The 9,514-nt window shown below is 58.1% G+C and overlaps 1 protein-coding gene and 1 non-coding gene across 2 annotated transcripts in view; both read right to left on the reverse strand.

Annotated features, from left to right (window-relative positions):
* Positions 1 to 9,514, reverse strand: part of PDE2A (phosphodiesterase 2A) — a 64,185-nt gene that overhangs the window by 35,456 nt on the left and 19,215 nt on the right. The window lies entirely within an intron of this gene.
* Positions 4,915 to 4,973, reverse strand: MIR139 (microRNA mir-139). The gene has a single exon (NR_129427.1). It is a non-coding gene; the product is annotated as a microRNA mir-139 (primary transcript).

Genomic DNA, 9,514 nt, shown 5'->3' on the forward strand with positions numbered 1-9,514 from the left:
GGCTTAACTGAAAAAAAAAAAAAAAAAAAAAAAAAAAAAAAAAACACCGCAACTTCAGGCCATACCAATGGTAAGCTAACCCAAAGAGGGGAGACAGCTGTTCCCCCACTCCGAGAGCCTCTGAGTAGGCCACCTCAGTTCATATGTCCCAGGTGAGGACAAGATGGGACTCACCCAGCAGCGGTGACGCACGTAGGGATGGAATTGGAAACACAATGCGTCCTGCATGGGACTAAGATGGGATGATCTACCGATGCCTAGCCTATAGCAGAGCAGACTCAGGGCTAACAGTCTTCAACTCCAAACTCTCAGACCCTCCTGGGTGTGGGGACTGAACTCTGTGGCCCCATGGGCAGCCTGGGGACCCATAGGATTTCACAAGAGGCTGGCCTTGGTCCAGTGTGATGAAGGACTTTCCTCCCAATACAGCCATGCTACAAAGGTAGGTGCCACCAAGAGGAAGGGAGCTCCCCAACTCTGAGGGTATGCAAGAATTGGCTGAATGTCCAGCCACCTGTCAGGAGGGCTGCACAGGGATGTCCTGCTCTGAGGTCTAAGTGAAGCCTGGGACCCGGACTTCCGCTCCCAATCTCACCCTTGCTTCTCCTTGGCTGCTGTGTCCTCCCTTACCCAATCTTGTGTTCCAGGAGGAGAGGGGCAGCTGTGGGCTCTCCCCCAACTGCTCACTGGGCACTGCCTTCCCCAGCCCTGTCTCCCTATGACCCCTCCACATGCAAGGGTGTGCAAGGACGAAGACGCATCTAGGCCTTCATGGAGAGAAGTCCACTCTGGGGGATTGGAAGTGGCTGGTTACGAACAACATAATCCCCAATTTGGATCCTCGTCCTTCCACTCTTAGGCACTCTTCCTCACACCTGCGCACCACGGAGCCATGGACTTGCAGTTCCTCACAGACACCCCAGCACATTTCAGATGCCTTCCAGGCACATGTGCACACACACTCACTCACAAGTTCTCAAGAGTATAGCTATTTCCTTACGGATTGGCAGGGCTCAGGTCAGACCTGCACACAGACTGCGTGTAGGCTGCTGTGGCCTTCCAAAGTCAATTCAAAGACTAAAAAAGAAGAGGAAGAGTTGATGCCCCCAAATCATCCTAAAATAAAGTCTCCCCAGGGTCCCCAGACTGGGGCTCTAAGAGAAGGGCCCGCCAAGTGGTGCTGGCTTAGGTCTATTCCTGCCTGGAGGACAGTTGACCCTTGAGAGGCCGCACTCTCAGCAGGGTCTGACGGGTTTGCCTGGTGGAAGCTGGGGAAGGAGAGCCACAGCGATGCAGTGAGCCTGGCATGGGGAAAGAGATTTTTCACAGCTGCAGGCTTCAGTCTTCCCATTTGACAGATGGGGAAACTGAGACTCAAAGAGAAGCAAAGACCCATCTGTGGCCAGCCAGCCAGTGAGGACAGAGCAAGGTCCAGAACCCAAATCTTTGGATCTCCAGCCTGTCTGGCTTCTTCTGGGCACCAGACCCACAGCTCCCTCCCCGGGGGGCTTAGACAGAATAGTCTGTCCTTTGTCCTGATTGGTGGGCTCCTCAACCTGCCCTTTGCTTTGATTGGGGGATGCCCTGACCTGTCCTTTACTAGAATTGGTGGCTGCCTATTTGACCTTTGTTTTGATTGGTCAGCTTTCTGTGATTTTTCAGGCCAAAGGCAGGATAATGGCAAGAGGAATAAAAAGGAAACTTGGTGGAGTTGGATGGCAGCAGGGACAGGGCCTTCCTTTCCTTGACCAGGGTGGGCTAGAGATAGAGCTGGCCAGTGAAGCCCAGAGTGCACTGACTGGTGTCTTCTGTCCACCCACCTCCTGGCCCTGCCCAGCCTGCCCCAGGAGAGGAGGGCATTGCATACAGGAGTGCAGCTGGGAAGGGCTACTCAGATCTGGCACTTAACGGGCCTTCAAGGTTTGCTTTAATGCCTCCTCCTCCCTGAACCTTCCCCAGCCTCAGAACAACTCTACTTCCACTGCGCTAACTCAGGAAGAAACAGCTCAACTCCAGGGCCCTGAGTGTGGGCTCAGAGGGCAGTGTGGCCGTGGTAATGGAGGGGAGAGTCAGTAGGAACAGCTAGGAATGGGAGGTATGGGGGGATGTTCCCAAATGAGAGGAATGGAGGGAGCTGGGTTCTAGCCAGAGGTAGGGCCCCTGGACGCCTGAAAGGAAGAGGAAGGGAAATATGCAGACATGGCCATAAAATCCTGCTCACATGCCTACCAACACATGCCACACAAATTCAGTGCCACACACACACCTCTGCCCATACATATATGCACACATCATCGCACAAACATGCATATGCCCGGATATAAACACAACCACATATCCATTGCATACACAAGAAAGCTCATAGGCGCGCACACACACACACACACACACACACACACACACACCAGGAAGTCACATTTTCAGCTCGCATAGCTTTTTTGAACAAATATTGGTATAAACATAACAACCAAGCAATTTTCCAGGCCTTAGGAGAGAATGCATGGTGTTTAGAAAAGAGCAGGGATTTCTAATGCTGTCCCAGAGTGACTCCAGAAGCTGTGTGTGGCTGCAGGCCCCTTTCTTTGTCTGTGCCTCAGTTTCCTCCTGAGTAAAAATGGGTCTTTCTAGCTCTGCAGCAGGTAGTTCTGTGGGTCTGTGGTTGAGTTCAATGAGGTGAATGGCTGGTGGGAAGGCAGGCGGGTGGATGGGTGGTGGGTAGATGGGTAGACGGGTGGATGGATGGTGGGTGGGTGAGGGGATGGTGGGGACATGGAGGTGACAGGTGAATGGATGAAGAGATGGAGCCTGCTGCTCTCCCCAGCTCCGCACTGGCAGCTCCGTTGTTCAAGTAGGGCCAGTCAGCACCGCAGACAGCGCCACGCTCCCAGGCCAGTCCTGCAGCCCAGGTACTAAGAAAGGGGCGCCTGTTCCAAGTCGGGGTTCCTGTGAAGCCAGCTGGCCCTGAGCCTGGGGCTGGATCAGCATTTCTGTACTCTTCCGGGGACAGGGGAGGGTCTGGACTAAATTATTTCTGACTCCTAAAGACCCTATGGAACAGACAATTTGACCTTCTGTGCTCTGGAGCCACCCGCACAGGGACTAATGTCCTACTTGAGACGGGGTCACAGTCACATCTCCATGAGTCTCCGTCTTCCCCACCTCCTCTACCCTCCTATTGCTCTCTCCCTGCCTGGCACCTGGACCCCAGCCTTCTTGTCTAGAAGGAAGGCTTGCAGCACCCCTCGGGCTGGCCCGCAGAAGACAATGCCCTCCGTCTCGAAGTCTAGCACCTTCCTGGCTCACGCTGTTACCAGGACTGGCTGCGCGTGCCGCCACCTCCTGCGCTGCTGGTGCTGGTCCCCTGCGTGGCCCAGGGTGGAACGTTCCTCTCTCTCTCTGGGCCTTGTGCAACTTTCTCTAGAGGAAAGTGGGTTCTTCAAGGTCCCTCAAGACCTCAGAGCGCTCCTCCCTCTCTGTTCTTCCTTCGTTCCCTCTGGGTCAGGCTCTCCCGACCTCTCCAAATAGATCCTCCGCCTCTCTCCACGCCTCGTTGATGCCTGTCTCTCTGTTGCAGGCTGCTTGCCTGCTCCGTCATTTCCCACCTCCACATCCTCTCCCTCCCCCCAACTCTCTCTTTCCTGTATACTCCTTGTCCCCACCTGCTCCTGTCTCCCCTGCCTACTCCGCCCCCAAACCTCCAAGTAGTCACCCTGAGGACTTAGAGAGAAAGGACCTGGCCAGGAGGAGTACCTGCAGATCGTGCACCTGCAGGAAGGCTGCATGGTAGGAGGATCCAGGGGGTGGTTCCAGAGCTGATGCCAGGAGGATCCGGGGGGTGGTTCCAGAGCAGATGCCATCGGCACCTCTTTTGGGACCCGCCTCCTTTTCTGGTAGACAATGCACAGTCTCTTATTTTCCCAGGGAACAGGGTCCTTCAAGGCCAGAGAGGACCTACCCCCCCAGCACATGCCCGGCACCAGCAAGCACAGGTACTCAGTGAGGGTGACTGGCAGAACCCCCCAAAGGAGGACTCCTGGGGTCTCTGACCAGAGAAGTCCCTTTGACTGGGCTCCAGATCCCAGCCTGCGCCCAGCACCCCAAGCTACTCTGTGACTCTTCACTGCCGACAGAACATGCCCGGCCCTGTCAGAGACAGAGTCAGAGACAAGGAAGCAGAACAAGGCGGCTTCTCCCTCTCCCTCTCTCCTCGCCCGCCCACGCCTGCCACCTGCCCAAGGAGCTGCCTCTAACAGCCACTGGTGCCTTAAATACTCAGAGAAGAGCTATCCATAAGAGCTAACAACTTGCACCCCAAAACCTCCCTCCATACAGCTAAGCTGGACCAGGGGCGGGAGAAGAGAGGCTTGGTGATCCTTGGGAGACCTAGGCTGAAGGAGCAGGCAGGACTGAGACCGCGGCCACAGTCAGACTAGCCCAGATGCCAGTGCCCTGCATGAGTGGGCGTCAGGCTTTGGGGAAGGGAAGGTATCGCCAAGCACTACTGTGGCCAGAGGTGTCCACTAGGGTTCTCAGTCTTCAGTGTGCACCAGAACCACCTGGAAGGTTGTCCCAACACGATCACTGGCCACTCCCAGAGCTTCTGGTGGTCCTTCTGGGAAGAGGTCCGAGAATTCCCACTCCCAGCACATTTCTAGAGGAAACTGGCACTGTTGGTCTCAGGACCACATCTGGAGACCAACCGACAAGGATGTCTTTCATCCTCCTACGAGCCTTGGGTGGGGCCTATTTTGATCATACCATTTCAGAGGGGAGCCGGCTCTGGGGAGGGGAAGGGCCTTGCTCAGGGAGAACACCCATCCTCAGGGCAAGTCCACGCTGCTTCCTCCCTCCTGGGCTCCCTCCTTGTCCCGCCCGCCTCCTGCCCAGCCCTCGCAGACTCCGGCTTCAGTTGTTACTCCGACAGGGCCGCGTCTCCAGCCTCTGAGCCACACTGGAGACACGTGCACTGTAGAGTACACCTGAGCCCAGTCCTGGCGCCCCCCATGCTCCCTGCTCCCCAGCAGCTCCTCCTGGGCCTCCCCTCCTTTCTAAGCCAGTCTCAGTGGCTACTCAGTTCCTGTCTCCTCCAGAAAGGCCTCGCGAGTGCCTGTGCTCCCTCTGGTTCAACAAGGGCTAGACTGGGGGCAGATGAAGGGTGGGAGGAGGGAAGGGATGGGGAGGGAGGCAGAGGGTGTCTGAGCAATCAGCTCTCCAAGGGCTGCCCCCCACCCCTGGGTCCCCAGCCAGGAGAGGATGCGGGGACAGCCAGAGTGGTAGAGGGAGGGCGGCAAGGGCTGAGTGTGGAGAGGGGCTGACATCAGATCGAGGGAGCAGGACAGGCCCAGGGATCCTCCCAGCCCTCCGCACCTTCAGCCCCCTCATCTGCGTGGCAGAACCCACACCAGCTCCCGTCCCTGCCACCCACACTCCCTGACGGCACAGCCTTCCTCCAGCACATCGCTGGCATCCCCCTCACCACCAGCAGCCCAGTCGTCTTGGTCACCAGGCACCTCTAACTCTTCTCTGTCCTGGCCTGGGGCCCACGGAGGGGAGAGGGGCTCAGTGACAGTCACAAGGAGGCAGATGTAAGCACACAGTGAGTCACAGCCATAAGGGGAAGCTAGGGCAGGAAGAAGGGGTGAGCTCCCTGTTCCCAGGGGTATGCAAGCCAGGACTAGGGCCCTGCTAGGGAGGCTGCACTCTGAGCAAAGACCCGTGGTGAACTGGCTGGTGGCCAGGTCTGGCTTCCATGACCCTCCCAGAGGCAGGCTTGGTGGCCTAAGCAGAGAGGAAGAGGAGCTGCTGAGTGACTGGCTGGGGCAGTATCAGAAAGAGAGTGTCCCTCAGGAATCGATGGCCACGGGGTGGCTGGCCACGTGACGAATGAAAGAACGCTGAGTATCCCCTTTCCGAGCCTCCCCACAGGCAGATCCGTTGTCACTCCCTCTCCAAGCTGATCTTCCCTCTTCCCAGCACTGCCAGCTCTGCGCCCCTCACCATGGCATGGCGCGCAGCAGCGGGCACCCTGTTTCCCATCAGCCTGGAGCTCACGGAGGGCAGAGCTCTCCCGTGCTGCTCCAGGCCCTGGCGTCACCTGGCCCATTGCGGGTGGCAGGGGTGTTTGCTGGGCTGTAAGATCACCGGATGAACTCCTGATGGTCCAGGGCCGTGGGACCACGAGGTGCTCACACCCTCGGTGAGGAGAGGGGCAACCCCAGGACCCAGGGAGACTCCCAGGCAAGCGAGGCAGTTGGGACTTCTCAGGTCTCCCTTGTCTGACAGTGACGGACTTAGAGAAGGAGGCGAAGGGGTAAGGGTGCCCTGTGCCGAGCAGCTGAAAACCTTTTCAGGGAGTCTCCACAGGCCAGGGGCCCTTGGTGCTTCAAAGTGATCTCCCAGTGCAGGCGGGCAGCAGGTCAGGACACAGGGGCTCCCCCACAGAGGAGCATTCTCGGTCACCTTCTTAATTGAGTGAGGTCACCACCTCAGAAAGCCTTCCTGTCCTCCTCCAGGAACTCCCATGGGATGGTCTACAGAATCCAAGCCTGATGGAGGTAGACTGAGGCTAGAGGAGTTGGGGAAGGACTGGCCTGGATTCTCACCTCAAGTCAGGAGCCCCCGGCCCCAGCCAGCCCTTCAGGCCACATTAGGCCACCTTCCGCCTATGCACTGTGTCTTTGGGGCCCCTCTGATCCCCTGCCGTAGCCAGGGGAGGGTGAGCCCTTCAGCTGTGGGGCGGGGTCGTTCTTCTCCTGTCGCCCCACTGTGCCAGATGCCATGCCCGCTGCTGAGCAGCACCAGGCCGGCATAGGGTGAGTGTGGCCTGCAGAGGGTGGGAGGACAGGCCAACCTGGGGACAGGTGACAGGCATGGAGGAGGGTGGGCCGGGACAGGCAGAGAGCAGGTTGAGAAGCTAGCTGTGCCTCTGTGGGGCCTCTCTGGCTCTGCCCCCAGCTCTCTGCCTTCCTGCACGTCGGCCTCCCCAGGCTCGTGTGCGTCCCCCTTGCAGTCTGTTCCTCTCCCATGTGTGTCTCTCTCCCACAGCCCGGCACTGCGCCGTCCCATGACTGTATTTGGCTCGTCATCAGAGCTTGGCCCAGCCCAGCTGTTCCCCAAGCCCCGGGGGGGAGTATGAGAGAGACAGGGACAGAGACAAAGGTTAATTCAGTGATGGAGAGGCAGACGTGAGAGCCGGGAGGGGACCCATAGAGGCTGGAGAGGTGGGGTTAACCACTGAAGCCCCTGAAGATCTGCCAGATGTGAGGGAGGAGTGGGGACCTCCCCCCTTTTCCTCTGCCTGGCCTCCTGCCCCAACTCCCTCTCCCTGCCCCTGCAGGAATGTGCCAGTATTTTTATTGTTCCTAAAGATAGCCCTTCTTTACTGGGGTTGGGGTGAGCATGGTTCATCTCAGGCATGCCCCTGCCTCTGAGCTCCCATTCATCATGTTCCTCAGGGTAGGGGGTCCCTCTGAGCTCCCCGCTTCCCAGGCTATTGGCAACTGCTTGTAAGATGCTCGACACAGAGCTTGGGGCAGAGCTCACAGTCACCTCCCAGAAGGGCAGAGGGTGAGGGGCCATCCATGCAGCACCCCCATCCTGGCTCCGCCTGCTCTGGCTTCTCCCAACTACAGCCCTAGTCCTTCACCCCCTGCATGCCTCCCCAACGCTGGGCCTTAGCTCCTCCAGGTCTTGTGCCGCAGAGTCCTCTCCTCTCTCTCTCCTGTCCTTGCAGGCCCAGCCCTGGACGGGGCTTCCTGAAGCCTCCAGCCCCGCTCTCCTGGTCCTGTCCTCTGTGAGTTTACTGGGATTCCCACCCTCACCTCCTCCCTTCCCTACTCTCCCAGCAGGCAAGCCAAAGGTTGGACTGCAGCCAAAGGCATTGAGGCAGCAAAGGAGAGAGCTGGCGGGAAGACATTGCAGGTTCTGGGGCTCATGCCCTGCCCTGAACCTGGGCCCCCCCCAAATTTGGCTTTCTCTTTTGAGCCCTAGAACCCAAGTGTCTCTGCCTGTCACCCAGATTCCAAGAGGAAAGGCCATGTCTCACCTCCTCCTAGCCTCCATCTTTCAGAAGAGAGAGCCAAGGCCCAGAGAGGGGAGGACATGGGCCTGGGAGCCCACTGACGCTGGCCACGGCGTGGTCACTCTGCATCCCTACACAGGGACCCAGTCCCAGTCAGTGGGGCTGCAGGGCAGAGGGAGGCAGGCTCCTCACACACACAGCACCCCACCCACCCCACCCGGGTGGCCAGGCTGGCATCCCAAGCTATTTGCTTTTGGAGGGCCCAGGAAGCCAGAAAACAAACATCCGGAGTCCCTGGAACTGCTCCTGCTCTCCCTCCTCACATCCAGAGGATCCTGGAGCCGGCGTGTGTACATTTGCACGCGCGCGCGCGCACACACACACACACACACACACACACACGGCTGCTAAGCACAAGCCTGGAAAGTCTCATGGGATTGCTGCTCCCATGAATCTGTGCACGGCTTTGAGAGGCCCAAAGTCATGAAGAGATGCTGACACCCCCAGACCCTCCCACTCCATAGGCAAAGAAAAATAGATTTCCCCTGACCTGTCCTCTCCCACCGTGGAGAGCTCCAGCTTGGCTGGTGACCTATGTATGTGTGTGGCCTGTCCATTAGTCATCCTCAACAGTGGCTCCCCGGGCCATCACGTGACCACGGCAGAATGCTCCCGTGGGGGCACCAGGAGAATGTCTGTGTGAAAGTATGCGGGCCTATGCTTGTGGGAGACTGCGAGTAAATGCGTGTGTGAGGAACCCGCGTCCGTGTGTGTGTGTGTGTGTGTGTGTGTGTGTGTGTGTGTGGACCTTCTGTTCATGGGAGTGCCCACCGTAGCCTGTGTCCATGTCTGTGTGACTCCGTGTCCACACGAGCCTGGCGTGTGAAGGGAGTGTGGCTGTCTGGAGGACTGTGAGTACCCCAGTGGTGGGGTCTTGTCTCCAAATGAGTGAAAGAGACTACGAGTGCTGGTAGCCAGGATGCCCAGTTCTCCTCCACTGTGCACCCCTGTCACCTCCCCCAGATCTGGGTCACCTCCCTGTCCCATCATATACCACACACATTGGATGAGTCTTTCATCCTTCTTGGGCTCAGTTTCCTCATCTGTAAACTAGTACCTTCCCCCAGAGCAGCTAAGAAGATTAAACTAGAGTAGTCAGATCTCACCGAAGCTGGCTCTGGGCAGGGGGATGGAGATGACTTTGTGAATGTTACAAGGAGGTGACCCCAATCCTCTGGGGAGATGCAGCCCTGACAGGTGAGGCTCGGGGACAGAGGCAGGCTCGGTCCCAGTGCCACTCCAACTCTGTTGGAGCATCTGTGCGAGGTGCAGCCTGCATGGTGAGGAGGCAGTGCCCTTGTAAGTGACCAAGAAACAGCAGCTCCCTTGGCTCCTGCCCCCTCCAGGTGTGCAACCTGGCACTAGAGCATCTTTGACTATGGGGCTGGGGTGGGTACGTCCAGATGAGGCTCCGAGGGTGTCCCCCGCCAAGTT

This window comes from Tupaia chinensis, unplaced genomic scaffold, assembly GCF_000334495.1.
Source record: "Tupaia chinensis unplaced genomic scaffold, TupChi_1.0 Scaffold000047_1, whole genome shotgun sequence".
Taxonomy (NCBI): Eukaryota; Metazoa; Chordata; class Mammalia; order Scandentia; family Tupaiidae; genus Tupaia; species Tupaia belangeri.